Here is a 16042-nt window from a genome sequence, read left to right as displayed (position 1 = left end):
CCAAGGGGGGCACAGGCGGTGGTGGCAACTGTACAGGAGCAGCAGGTTGCTTCTGCTGCTTTCTGGCTCCCGGAGACAGCGAGCGGTGCTGCGCTGGTAACGGTGCCGGAGACGTTCAGTGTCAGGAGACTTTACCAGTGCCGGGTTGATCCAGTGCCAGAGGCGTGCTTCGGACTGTGAAACTCAGTTATTAAAGTTTATTTTTCTATATAATAGGTATAACATCATTGATCATGCAGACAAATCACAATTCTGCTAATTATATGGCAAATGGATAAGACACTGCAAGTTTGTTTCCTCTTATTCTTTGCTGAACATTTTAGTGCTTCTGGAGAAGTGTGATGTTGATGGTACACACTAAAGCCAGGCATAGCAAAGGTTGCTGCTGGGCAGACTTTTCTGTGAAACACAAGATGGCAACCCCAAAGAAAACTGGTGTACAGTCAGTCCTGATACTAGCATAATTAAGGGGAAAAGGAGGACTTGGAGATAACCCTGCTGAACACTACACTTAGGGCTGGACTGTGCATGGTTGGCACAGTATTGAGTAGGGGATTGTGTAGAGTTGCATGGTCCAGTGGGAGCTCAAGGAGAAGCTGCATGATCCTCCTTTCCCTTCTCTGGGGCAATACAACTCCACACAATCCCCAAATTGTCCTTGGCCTTTAAGCAGGGTCGGGGCAGGTGTGAAAAATCTTCTTGTACCTTTTTCCCCACTTACAAACTTGTGCAAGGGCCAGGGACAATTGGATCTTTAAAAGCTTATTCCCTCTTTGCCTGGAGCTCTGGAGCTGCATGTGAATAAGTGTGTATGCATTTAAATGGTTGATTATATGTGCATAAATCAATTAATAAAGATATTTCTTCAGTTTCTGTACATCTCAGATCTGCCTTTAAAACAAGATAAGGTTAATTGATAGAGTTTCAGAAGATATTATAAACTGACAGTAGCTATATATTACACTATGTAAACTGGTGAATTCCCCAAGAATCCTGAGCTAAAATAACTTTTGGCATCCCTCTAAGTATATTATTTATAGCAAGTAGGTTAATTGGCTGCATGAAATGAAACAATCTCTCAAAACACAGAGAATCTATAGATATTCTGTCTGCAAGTGAATAATATTATTACAATGTATACCTGAATATCTCAATATATTTTACAAAGGAGTTAGAGCAGGGGTGGGCAAACTACGGCCCATGGACCAGATCTGGCCCACCAGCCATTTTAAGCCAGCCCTCAAGCTCGGTCTGGGGCTTGCCCCGCTCCAGTGCTCCAGCTGGGGCCCAGGGTCAGGGGCCACTCTACTCAGCTCTCGGAAGCTGCGGTATAGCCCCCTCTTTAGTGCTCCAGCCAGGGAGCAGGGTTGGGGGGCTGCTCCACTTGTCTCCCAGAAACAGTGGCATGGCCCCCCTCCAATGGCCCCTTCTGGCGCTCCTATGGTGCCTGCAGAGAGGGCAGTGTGCAGAGCAGCCTGACTGCGCCTCCATGTAGGAGCTGGAGGAGGGACATGCTGCTGCTTCCAGGAGCCTCTTGAGGTAAGTGCAGCCTGGAGACTGCACCCCTGAGCCTCTCCCCATGCCTCAACCCACTGCCCCAGCTCTGATCCCCCTCCCACCAACCGAGCCCTTTGATCCCAGCCTCCTACACCCCAAACTCCTCCTACACTCCAAACTCCTCATCCTCAGCCTCACCCCAGAGCCTGCACCCCCAGCCGGAGCCCTCACACCCCCCCGCATCCCAACCCCAATTGCGTGATCATTCATGGCCCACCATACAATTTCTATTCACAGATGTGGCCCTCGGTCCAAAAAGTTTGCCCACCCCTGAGTTAGGGGTAGGTACCATAAACCACGTTTTACAGGCTGAGAAACTGAAGTGCAGAGGTTGACTAATTTGTCAGTATTACATAAGTCTGTGAAAGAGCCTAGACTGGAACCCCAGTTTTTTTTACTCTCATTCTCATGTCCTATTAATTCTACGTTTATTTTTCACACAGCTATGAAATGTCACCAACTGTAAATATTGTGTTTTACAGAAACTAACTAAAGCAAAAAAGAAGCTGAGGAATGAGGCAATGGCCATTTCTTTCCTTGGTAATTATAACAATTCAAAAGTTTAATTGTATAATGAGCCACAAAATCTCTTTGAGGAGAAACTAATCTGCTATGGCATGTTTTTGCTTGGCTGTTAAATTCTTTCATGTAACATTTTCTGCTGAATATTCCCATGTTATTGTTAACAAGGACCATGTACTATGAGGTGTAGGAAATATTCCCATTTCAAACATTTCACCTATTTTGCTTTGAATGTTATATGTACATGTTTGTGTGAGAGAATATGAGAGGAGAGTATGTGTTGTAGTATAAGATATTCTACCAAAATACGTTTCTAGTTGCCATTTCAGTTTTCCGTTTCAAATTCTGGTTACTTTGTTCCATTCAGTTTTTCTTGAAAATGGTCAACACTAAGAATTTGTTTCATGAAGAAGAATTAATATAGTTGATTATCCTATTATAATTGTTTTAGCATTCTGCCAAAAAGCTGATCTGTATCACTATTCCTATTTGTTTAGTGACTGATATTATATGTGAAAAGCTTTTATATCATTTTCTTTTTTCCAAGATAGAAAGAACATGTGGCATGTAATGCATGGTTCCTGTTATACCACCCAAACATATCAAGATAATAATATGTCAGAGGGAGTTTTGCCATGTCCCTCAATGGGAATAGGATTTCACCCTGAATGTTAAAGATTATGGGTATATTTTCATGCCATAATACATTGGGATTTACCCACATACATTTCCTATGCACCTAGATTATATTATACCTTACTGTATAGTTAGGCTAAACTATTTATCTCATGCCAAAAGATGGAGGATTTTCTCCAGAAGTAGTTGTTTACAGGTTTAAAATTTTTAGCAGACCCACAGGAGAAATGACAATCTGTTGAATGAGCTTAACTGAATCTCTAAGAGAACTATGATTCATATAACACTATTTTCATGCCTCTCATACCACATAGATACACACTATGGGAGATTTGTGATCCTTCACCCTTTCCAAACAGGGGAGAAATACAAGCTTTTTTATTACAGACAGAAAGCTAATACTTTAAGTTTTTTGTTCCTACAAAGAGCTGTCATAGTTGCTAAAGGAGCATTCAGGGAAGACAAGGCCATTGCAAAGAAGCTATATGAATTATTTTCCTTTCAGAAGATGAGGGGGAGATCCTCACTCCTGAACCATTCTTTTTTAGGTGACAGATCTAAGGAACTATCACAGGTTGAGGTGTTGATAGAAGGGTTTTTTGGAAAAAATTGATATATTAAACAGTAAAAAGTCACCAGGACCAGATGGTATTCACCCAAGAGATCTGAAGGAACTCAAATATGAAATTGCAGAACTACTAACCTATTGCTTAAGACAGTCTCTGTACCAGATGACTGGAAGGTAGCAATGTAATGCTATAACATGCTACTAGGGATACCTAGAGCTGTGAACCACAGTGCTACCTCTCTCCCTCAGCAAGAGTGAGTTTTGCTGGTGATTAGACTGTATGTCAGTTCCGTGCCACACCAGTCTGTCTTCCTCACCAGCAAACGCCTCAAGGTTCTTCTGGCACAAGCCTCATGTAGCTGGTAAGAATCAGTGAACTCCAGCTACCAAGCTCCTCAGAGATGTTTCTCTGCAATGTACAGCCCCTACCACGGTGCTTTCACAGAAGATATTAAGTTCAGTATTTTGTTAAAGGGTCTGTACATCACAGCTTATTAATATAACTGGGGTGGATATACCCTCCCCATGAAATGCAGTTTATAGTAAACATAAAAACAGTTAATTAACAAAAGAACATGGATTAATGATATCAAGTAAAAGAGATAAAGGTAGAGATGGTTACAAGCAAATAAATGTGAAGACACTTATCTTAAAGTCTAAAACTTAATCTAGCAAGACACAGTCTTTGTTCAACATGGTTTCTCTCACCCCATCCCCTTTCCAGCTTTTTATTGGCCAGGCCCCATCACAGAGATCAAACCACTTAACTTCTCTGTCTATTAAGGTGAAGGTTAAAGCTGGAGTCTCTCTCTGGTTCTTACACCCCCAAAGGAATTGTCTTTGACTTACAAGGCAGGAATGCCTCCTGTGGGATTCAGTCTCCTGGGTCTCTCAACTCAGTAACAGGATAGCCCTTGCTGGCTTAGCACAATGGCTCTGTGCACTGCTAATATGTAAATTGAAGTAAACCCACATTCCTTTCTTTAGGGCCGACCTGTTTATCACCTTTACCTATGCTAGGTTGTCTGGAGCAGTGTGTAGAGTATAAATACAGGGGTCCCCAGGATCACAAACACCTATTTTTTAAAAAAGGCTCCAAAGGCTATCCTGGCAATCACATGCCAGTAAGCCTAACTTCAGGCAAATTAATTGAAACTATAGTAAAGAACAAAATTACCAGACACATAAATGAACACAATATGTTGTGGAAAAGTCAACACAGCTTTTGTAAGGAGAAACCGGACCTCATCAATCTATTAGAATTCTTTGAGGGACTCAACAAGTATGTGTACAAGAGGGATCCAGTCAATACACTGTACTTGGACTTTCAGAAAGACTTTGACAAGTTTCCTAACCAAACGCTCTTAAGCAAACTAAGCAGACACGGGATAAGAAGGAAGGTCCTCTTATGGATTATTAACAGGTCAAAAGATCCAAACCAAAGTATAGGAATAAATGGTCAGTTTTCACAATGGAGAGAGGTAAATAGTGGGATCCCCAAAGATCTAGCCTGGGATAAGTGCTGTTCAACATGTTAATAAATGATCTAGAAAAGGGGATGAACAGTGAGGTGGCAAAATTTGCAGACAATACAAAATTACTTAAAATAATCCAGTCCAAAGCTGACTGTGAAGAGTTACAAAAGAATCTCACTAAACTGGGTGACTGGGCAACAAAATGGCAGATGAAATTTAAAGTTGATAAGTGCAAGGTAATGCACATTGAAAAAATTAATCTATACATATAACTGTACATACAAAATGATGGGGTGTAAATTAGCTGTTACCACTCAAGAAAGAGATCTTGGAGTCATGGTGGATAGTTCACTGAAAACATCTGCTCAAGGTGCAGCGGCAGTCAAAAAATCTAATAGAGTGTTAGGAATTATTAGGAAAGGAATAGATAAGAAAACAGAAAATATCATAATGCCCTATATAAATCCATGGTATGTCCACACTTTTAATATTGTGTGCACTTGTGGTTGCCAGATCTCAGAAAAGAATTGGAAAAGGTGCAATGAAAATGATTAGGGGGATTGAACAGCTTCTATACGAGGTAAGATTAAAAACTAGGGCTGTCAATTAATTGCAGTTAACTCACGCAATTAACTAAAAAAAATTAATCGCAGTTAATCGCACTTATAACAATAGAATACCAATTTAAATTTATTAAATATTTTTGGATATTTTTCTACATTTGCGATATTGATTTCAATTACAACACAGAATACAAAGTGCACAGTGCTCACTTTATATTATTAGTGTTTATTACAAATATTTGCACTGTAAAAGTGATTAACAAAAGAAATAGCATTTTTCAATTCACCTCATACATGTACTGAAGTGCAAAGTCTTTATTGTGAAAGTGTAACTTACAAATGCAGATTTTTTTTGGTTACATAACTGCACTCAAAAACAAAACAGTGTACAAATTTAGAGCCTACAAGTCCACTCAGTCCTACTTCTTATTCTGCCAATCACTAAGACTAACAAGCTTGTTTACATTGACAGGAGATAATGGTTCCTGCTTCTTATTTACAATGTTACCTGAAAGTGAGAACAGGTGTTCACATGGCACTTTTGTAGCCAGTGTTGCAAGGTATTTGCATGCCAGATATGCTAAACATTTGTATGCCCCTTCATGCTTCAGCCACCATTCCAGAGGACATGCTTCCATACTGATGATGCTCATTTAAAAAAAATGCATCAATTAAATTTGTGACTGTACTCCTTGGAGGGAGAATTGTATGTCTCCTGCTCTGTTTTATCCACATTCTTTATATATTTCATGTTATAGCAGTCTCGGATGATGACCCAGCACATATTCATTTTAAGAACCCTTTCACAGCAGATTTGACAAAATGCAAAGAAGATACCGATGTGTGATTTCTAAAAATAGCTACAGCACTCAAACCAAGGTTTAAGAATCTGAAGTGCCTTCCAAAATCTGAGAGGAATGAGGTGTGGAGCATGCTTTCACAAGTCTTAAAAAAGCAACACTCTGATGCAGAAACTACAGAACCCAAACCAACAAAAAAGAAAACGAACCTTCTGCTGGTGGCATCTGACTTAGATGATGAAAATGAACATGTGTCAGTCCACACTGCTTTGGATTGTTATCAAGCAGAACCCATCATCAGCATGGAAGCATGTTTTCTGGAATGGTGGTTGAAGCATGAAGGGACATATGAATCTTTAGTGCATCTGGCACGTATCTTGGAACACCGGCTACAACAGTGCGATGGGAACACCTGTTCTCACTTTCAGGTGACATTGTAAACAAGAAGCAGGCAGCATAATCACCTGCAAATTGTAACCAACCTTGTTTATCTGAGCGATTGGCTGAACAAGAAGTAGGACTGAGTGACTTGTAGACTCTAAAGTTTTACACTTTTTTTTTTGAATGCAGGTTTTTTTGTACATAATTCTACATTTGTAAGTTCAACTTTTATGATAAAGAGATTGCACTACAGTACTTTTATGAGGTGAATTGGAAAATACAATTTTTCTGGTTTTTACAGTGCAAATATTTGTCATAAAAATAAAGTGAGCACTGTACACTTTGTATTCTGTGTTGTAATTGGAATTAATATATTTGAAAATGTAGTAAACCTCTACAAATATTTAAAATAAATGGTATTCTATTGTTGTTTAACAACACGATTCATCGCAATTAATTTTTTTAATGGCTTGACAGCCCTATAAAAAAGGCTTGATTTTTCAACTCAGAAGAGAGATGACTAAGGGGATATAATAGAGGTCTATAAAATCATGAGTATTATGGAGAAAGTGAATAGGGAAGTGGTATTTAATCGTTCATATAACACAAGTACTAGGTGTCACCCAATTAAATTAACAGGCAGCAGGATTAAAATAAACTTAAGGAAGTACTTCTTCATGCAATGCATAGTCAACCTGTGAAACTCCTTGCTGGGATATTTTGAAGGCCAAAAGTGTAACTGGGTTCAAAAAAGAATTAGGTCCAGGGAGAATAGGTCCATCAATGGCTATTAGCCAAGATGGTCATGGATGCAACCCCATGCTCAGTGTGTTCCTAAACTTCCAAATGCCAGAAGTATCTGGCATTGTCTGTTTTCAGAGACAGAATACTGGGCTAGAAGGACCATTAGTCTGACACAGTATGGCCGTTCTTATGGTGCTTTGCTGAAAAAAGCCAAAGAAAATGCAGCAATCTCAGTAATTATATATAACTTGATATTCAGTTGTGCTGAAATATGTTTTACTTATGTAATGCTGAAGATTCAAATATGATTTGATTGCACTTAACCCTAACAAATAACAGTACTTTTCTTTCAATCAGGAATAAATTGCAAGTTATTCTGCATTGCATGACCTTCTTTTGTAGCTTTATTTGCAAACAATTGAATCAATTACTTTTTGCCTCCACCGCTTGCCAGATTCTGTCACACATCCTCATACTGAGCAGAACTTTTTCTCTCCTGTGAGTAGTCTACTCAATATGGAAAACATTGGAGGACAGACTCTGGCCCAGCTCAAAAAAAACATTTTTAATGAATTCACAACCCAGAATTGTGTTTGCCATCTATGGGTGTATTTTCTCATTAAAACATTTTCCTGCTATAAATGTAATATTTTTGGTGGTGTTCTGGAATCCTTCCTCTTCAGTCTTTCTCCTAAATCTTCACATGGCTATGATTCAGGTCGAGCAAGTCACATTAGGATATGACAATAATGCTTTCCAGGGCTCCTAACACCTGCTGAGCCTGGAATAGAGGGGGACTGTACTTGGAACCTGGACTTGGATGCCAATGAGCTGCCACTAAATTAGCCCAATCATATAGTCTTTTAAAAAGCTTTCATTTATTATACCCTAAGTGTACGTCTATACTACTCGCCGATCCGGGTACATCTAGTGTAGATACAATAAATCGATCCCTGATCACTCTGCCGTCGACTCTGGAACTCCACCACAGCGAGAGGCGGAAACAGCTATTCTCGTAGCTGAAGTTGCATATCTTAGATCGACCCTCCTCCCCCAAGTGTAGACTAGGCCTAAGATCAAGAGCAATCAAAAGGTACAGTTTTTGTTAAATGGAATGTATGTTATCTGGGAAATGAACAGATGTGGGGGCATTTAAAAATATAATTAGGAGTATTACCAAAAATTGATAAAGGGATATATTACCTTTTGCATCCTGATTTCTGACTCAAATCCAGTCTGAGTTGCTAGTGATCAAAAATTATCATACATAAATTAATGGTCTCAGCCGAGGGAAGAAGTGTCCTTGCCACATGGAAAAAAAAACACCACATTTTTTGTAATTAATGCATATCTTTGCTGGTAGTCTCATCAAAGAAACAAAAGGACTATATGGGCCTGGAGACTAAATTATACCTTTACTACTAAGAGTGGGGAACATGAAGTAGATTGTACTACACATGCCCTTGTGTGGAAGTTTTCATTCCTAATTACTGTAAATTTGGCACTGTCTATAACCACTAAATTTACATGAACATTTTTTTTTAAGAAGAGAGAAGAGAAGATCATTAACATGGTGAGATTAGGCTAAATTTCAAGGCCTTGATAAAACAAAATATTTAAGCATATGCCTAACTTTAAGCACACAACTAGTTCCCATTGATTTCCATTGAAGTACTCACAAGCTTAAAGTTAGGCACACGTTTAAGTACATTACTGACTCAAGGCCCAGGGTGAGAAACAACTTTTCTCAGCAACTGAACCAAAATCCTTGAGCTGTTTAATGTTGGGGGAAAAAAATGAACTGTATTTATTTATTTGGAGTAACAAATCTGTCCCCTCCCCTAAGATCATTAAAAATAGAACAGTAGTTTAAAAAACTGGCTTTTTCATACCAGAATTACAATTAATAAAATCTACAGTCTTAAAAAGGGTCATGATTACTTTTCTGTGCCCACATTAAAGCAGAAAAGACATGGAAAGCACTATTACTATATCCAGGGAAGTACAACACTGAAACCAGCAAGATGAATTTATTGATTACTAAATACAAAGTACTCTCAAGCATTTCACACATAATTCAAGGGTATGTCTACACTACCTGCCGGATCAGTGGGTAGCGATTGGTTTATCGGGAATCGATATATCGCATCTCATCTAGACATGATATATCGATCCCTGAACGCGCTCCCGTCGACTCCGGAACTCCACCAGGGCGAGTGGCGGTAGCGGAGTCGACAGAGGGAGCCGCGGTCGTCGATCCTGTGCCGTGAGGATGGGAGGTAAGTCGAAATAAGATACATTGACTTCAGCTACGCTATTCCCACAGCTGAAGTTGCGTATCTTACATTGACCCCGCCCCCTAGTGTAGACCAGGCCCAAGCAACCATATTCTCACTCACTCAGTTCCTAAGTGGAGCTGTGACTCTTCTATTTCTGATGTTTGTGGAGGAGGAGCAGCCTAATTTGGATCAATTAAAGAACAACACCAACAGAGTTTCCCATTCCAGAGAAACTTTGTATTGTCTGTCAGGACAGAGGATGCTTTCCCCTGTCCTGCTGGTTAGCCTTTATGGAGGAATGGATTTCTCCTGTTGAAACAGAAATTGTAGTGCTGAACAGGGATATTTATTGGTCAGTTGAAGAAAAGAGAACAAAGACAGCCCCATTCACTCAAAACTCAGCAACCCAAATCAAAAGCCTAACATACCCCTTTTCTTAGTCTATCCAGTAGGAATTGTAGAAACCTTTTTCTTTAACAGTAACTAGTTCTGAAAAAAACTATAGGTCTGTGAGTGTGTTGGGGGGAGATACTTATTTAAAATGTAACAGTCCAAATGTGCATTCACATTTGAGTTCTTCCTTTCTGAAAGGTTTCTGTGCCTGTATTTTCAGGGTTTCTTGACTAGGGAACCACAAATGTGCTCTTTTTATTGGATTAAAAAGGACCTGTGGGTCAGCAACTCTGTTCTTTAAAACAGAAAAATTATTATGAACTGTCACCAGTGCTTATCAAACTTTAATTTACACTCCTTCTTCCTTCTTTTTGCAGGACATGTCTCTGAATCCATACCTCAGTGAGGAGACCCAGGTTTGTATCCTGTTGTGCTTGTCCTGTTTACTGAATTCCAGGGTACCCCATCCACAGTCATCTAGTGTTCTTCTGAAGATAGTGATGCATAATAGGGAGATGAAGAAAAACATACAGGAAGATGCTCCCTCCTTTCTTGCACGTTAGCTTGTGTGGAAGAATTAAGAGATGTGGAAGGAAGACAGCTATTTTATACCAGATGTCCAAAGACCGATTTTAACACAGAAAAGTCATTGGTAAATATGTTCAAAGAGCTCAGTCTTTAAAAAGGAGTCCCCCAGTTACAGCCCAAATTAAGATATTTTGAGCAGAAAGGTCATTCGTTTCTTCAGTTATAGGTTTACACTTTGTGACAGTGTACCCCATAAGGCTTTATGGGGGTGTGTGCTTATAAATGTATGTATAATATAGCTAAAATAGGGCTTTGCTACATATGCCATGTAACATATCTATGTAAAGGTTATAATCTACTAGTTATGTTCATCCTAGTTGTATGCAGGCACCATTTGCATGTTCAAAGTTATAAACATTGGCTGTATAATTGCTTAATTTCTAAGTAGCATTAGTTAAAACATTTAGTCACTTCTTGGGAAAGGAATGTGCAAATTAGGTGCTCAATCAGAAAGCACTTAACAAACATAAGAGCTTGGAAGACTCCCGTCCACATAAAAAGTCTACCTGAGGATGTTCAAGGTAGCATGTGGGTAATGGCTACTACCTGCAAGTCCTAAGGCATGTGACTTACCTATGTGATTCCAAATCTCCATTTTGTAACTGAATTCTACACAGGGTGAGGAAGGGGTCTCCACCCACAAGAGACAGTTTATTTAAACCCCTGGGAGACCTCTCCATTTTGTCTTCAGCTGGCTAAAAGAGAAGCCTCTCCATCCCCCCCCACCCCCCCGATACTTAAAGAAAACTGAAACAAAGAACAGTAACTACAGGGGGTGTAAGTGATTGCTGGACCCAGGCTAAGAAAATTAGCCTGTAAAAGGGAGCATTCTGGAACTGGTAAAAATCTTATCTGTATTTAGTTTAATTAAACATAGATTTGCGCATTTTGTTTTATTTTGCTTGGTAACTTACTTTGTTCTATCTGTTACTACTTCAAACCACTTAAATCCTACTTTCTGTATTTAATAAAATCACTTTTAACTTATTAATTAACTCAGAGTATGTATTAATACCTGGGGGAGCAAACAACTGTGCATCTCTCTCTATCAGTGTTATAGAGGGCAAACTATTTATGAGTTTACCCTGCAGCATAAGCTTTATGCAGGGTAAAACGAATTTATTTGGGTTTAGACTCCATTGGAAGCTGGGCATCTAAATGCTAAAAACAAGCACACTTCTGTAAGCTGTTTTCAGGTAAACCTGCAGCTTTGGGGCAAGTAATTCAGACCCTGAGTCTGGGTTGGAGCAGACAAAAGTGTCTGGCTCAGCAAGACAGGGTGCTAAAGTCCTAAGCTGGCAGGAAAAATAGGAATAGGGGTAGTCTTGGCACATTAGGCAGCAGCTCCCAGGGGGGTTTCTGTAATCCAACCTGTCACACACTTATCCACTGAAATGTTTAACAGTCATATTCTGAATCACACAAGCAAGGTGTTACCATCACTACCATCATTGACTTTTTTGTCCTGAAGCGTGGTTTTCTTTGGGTTTATACATGTGTAAGAAAGACTGGGTTAATTCATTGAAGTCCTCATGAGGTAAAGCATGGCATTACAAAACTGCAGCATCATATTCTAATCTTGGGGGTGGAGGGTCTAATCAGTGTACAAACTGACCTTGAAATTTTGGAACAGCAACCTGTCAGAAGCCCTGGCTACTTCTAGTTCTCTCTCTTCTGAGCCTGTTTCACTGTCACATGCCGCCTCAACTCAATAGGCACTTTGGGGTGCAGATGCTTACTTGGATAATTCTGTCATCTGAAATGAGCGAGAATCAGGACTGTGTAATTTAACTGACACCAAGTATGAGCCACAATGAGACTGAGGATTGAAACATTCAGTAAATTCCAGCTATTTGGTACAAATTCTAGATCTCTCCCTTGTTTTAATCTTAGTATCTTATTACCGGAGAAATTTACTGTCATTTGTCTGTCATGACTGCAATTAATGCCTAAGCACCCAAATTCAATATTTGCAGGAATGCCACTGGGTAATCCACACTCTGCAATTTACTAGGAAAACAATCCATCTTCTTATCCAAAGTCACAGGATAACTCCTGCATGCCATCAAACATTTGTTTATATTCATTCAGGAACATTTTTGGGTTGAACTTCATTCAGGCATCTAGCAAAGTCATTCATCTTAATTTATCATGTTTTAAATTGTTAACAAGTTGTGTACACATTTCTTGTAAAGCCAAGTATTTTTCCATCTCCTTATAAATTACCTGAATGTTTTATGGCTCTTGGGTGAAAGCTATCACCAGTCAGTTCTGGAACTCTCCTCCCCTTCTTTTTAAACTTCCTTTGCTGTCAAAAGCAGCAACCTCAAGCATGACAAAGTGACTTACCAGACAAAGCGCTGCCTTGTTGCTGGGTGAAGTGTTGCCAGGTTTTCCCACACTGTAGTCTCACTCACCTGATATTCAGGTCTGCTGGTGGCCCCTTTTATCTTGTAATTCACCCATCCATCCAGGTCACTTTAAGTCTCACCCCTTTTGGAGTGTTAGTCAAGTCTAATAACAGTCCAGTCACCTGTGCCAGGCTCCAGCCCAACTCTAGGGTCGCTAGGATTTATGATGCTTGTCCCAGGTCTTTCCTTAGTGGTTTGTAGGGGAATTCAGTCCCTCCCTCTACCCTGAGTTCCAGTCCAGTAGAAGCATATAAGGTCTGCTTCTTCAGACCTCCTGCTTCTTTCATGCGCTTCTTCCTCTCCATCTCTCTTCAGGCCTCAGAAGAAAGGTAACACAGGAAAGGCACAACACAAAAATAATTAGGGCTGTTGATTAATCACAGTTAACTCACACAATTAACTCAAAAAATTAATTGCTATTTAAAAAATTAATCGTGATTAATCACAGTTTTAATTGCACTGTTCAACAATAGAATACCAATTGAACTTTATTAAATATTTTTGGATGTTTTTCTACATTTTTAAATATATTCATTTCAATTATAACACAGAATACAAAGTGTTCAGTGCTCACTTTATATTATTATTTTTATGCAGATATTTGCATTGTAAAAATGATAAACAAAAGAAATGATATTTTTTCAGTTCACCTCATACAAGTACTATAGTCCAATCTCTTCAGCTCAGGTATTTACATGCCAGATATGTTAAACATTCTTATGCCCCTTCATCCTTTGGCCACCATTCCAGAGGACATGGTTCCATGCTGATGATTCTTGTTAGAATAACAATACATTAATTAAATTAGTGACTGAACTCCTTGGGAAAGAACTGTATGTCTCCTGCTCTGTTTTACCTGCATTTTGCCATATATTTCATGTTATAGCAGTCTCGGATGATGACCCAGCACATGTTGTTCATTTTAAGAACACTTTCACTGAAGATTTGACAAAATTCAAAGAAGGTACCAATGTGAGATTTCTAACGATAGCTACAATACTTGAACCAAGATTTAAGAATCTGAAGTGCCTGAGAGGGAATCTGAGAGGGATGAGGTGCGGAGCTTTCAAAAGTCTTAAAAGAGCAACACTTCCATGCAGAAACTATAGAGCCCGAACCACTGAAAAAGAAAATCAACCTTCTTCTGGTGACATCTGACTCAGATGATGAAAATGAACATGCGTCGGTCTGCACTGCTTTGGATCATTATCAAGAAGAACTTGTCATCAGCATGGATGCATGTCCTCTGGAATGGTGGTTGATGCATGAAGGGACATATGAATCTTTAGCTTATCTGGCATGTAAATATCTTGTGATGCTGGTTACAACACGAATGCCTGTTCTCACTTTCAAGTGACATTGTAAACAAGAAGCAGGCAGCATTATCTCCTGCAAATTGTAACCAACCTTGTTTGTCTGAGCGATTGGCTGAACAAGAAGTAGGACTGAGTGGACTTGTAGGCTCTAAAGTTTTACACTGTTTTGTATTTGAAAGCAGGATTTTTTTACATAATTTTAAATTTGTAAGTTCAACTTTCATGATAAAGATATTGCATTATAGTATTTGTATGAGGTGAATTGAAAAATACAACTTTTTTGTTTTTTACAGTGCAAATATTTGTAATAAAAATAAATATGAAGTGATCACTGTACACTTTGTATTCTGTGTTGTAATTGAAATCAATATATTTGAAAATATAGAAAATATCCAAAATATTTAAATGAATGGTATTCTATTACATAGGTGCTGACTCTGTGGGTGCACCCACCAGCAGCTCCCCATGGCCCCGTCCCCCCTGCTCCAACTCATCTCCACTTCCACCGCAAGTGCGCCACTGCATCCTGCTTCTCCTCCCTCCCAGCCCTTGCGCCGCAACACAGCCGATTTATAGGGCAGGGAGGGAGAAGGGGGAACGCTGCGTGCTGGGGGAAGAGGCGGGGCCGGGATTTGGGGAAGGCATCCAATAGGGGCAGGGAGGGGAAGGAGTTAGGGCGGGGACTTTGGGGATGGGATTGGAATGGGGGTGGGGCTAGGGGCATGGATGGGGTGGAGTCGGGACGAGGCCAGGGGCAGGGGGCACGGGCACCCACCGGTGCCAGAGAAAGTTGGCGCCACTGTTCTATTATTAAAAGTGTGATTAATCGCGATTACTTTTTTAAATCGCTTGACAGCCCTAAAAATAATCCAAACATTTCCCTGACCTCCCTCTTTTCAGGAGATCCCTGACAAGCTGTAGGTTGGTGTCAAAGTTCAGGGCAAATGCATTTGTATTCCCCCTCCATGGTCCCTTGAGGGCACCCACTCTTGGCTCCCAGGTCCTCAGCTCTCACCTCTTGGGCGGAGTCCTTCATATCTCTGCCTCTGGACCAGGGGTTTATCCAGGTTGGACAGTTCCCTGCCTATACTGCAAACCAGCAAGCCAGACTGCCTGAAGAGGGCAGTGTCTTTGCTTGGCTTTCTCTCTGAAGGCTACAAACAGCTGTAATTGCCAGCAGTTACACGTTACCACACAGCTCTTTATAAGCAATCACATGTATCCATAAGGTAAAGCATTACGGAGGAAACTTAAAAACAATGAAGGAACCCACACACGTGTTAGTGAGCTTTATAGAAATCATCCCCCAACTCCAATAATGGCTCTGATAGGAGTCAATCCTTCAAATGCCACCAAAGGGTTTTCCTGTGGTTACAAGTTCATAACAGCCTGAGCTCAGAACTAGTGCAAGCCTGACTAGGTCAGTCTTTCTTTTACAAGGCTTGGGCCTTTACCTGTTCCTGAAGTCTCAAGAGCAATCAGGAAATAAAGGTCCTCTTCTCAGGGACTAGCTTCAAAAGACTGGCTTTTTGCAAAACTGGAGTTAGGGAATTTTCATTAACCTTCCCCAAGAGATTCCCCAGGCACACCACGTGACCCTGTTTGTTCCCGAAGTCCATTCTTGAGTGGCACATTTCTTAATAGTGTCTTCGGCAGATCCTAACATGCTGCCCTACAGCGTTTACATACTCACTCACATCACATCTTCCCCATATAGCCGTGGCCCACAATAATATATAACCTTTGCATTTAATCCAATGCATTCCGAAGATACTAAACCTTAATTCAACAGGGTTTTTCAAGGATAAC

Source organism: Mauremys mutica, chromosome 2 (assembly GCF_020497125.1).
Source record: "Mauremys mutica isolate MM-2020 ecotype Southern chromosome 2, ASM2049712v1, whole genome shotgun sequence".
Taxonomy (NCBI): Eukaryota; Metazoa; Chordata; order Testudines; family Geoemydidae; genus Mauremys; species Mauremys mutica.
This window is presented reverse-complemented; position numbering follows the sequence as displayed.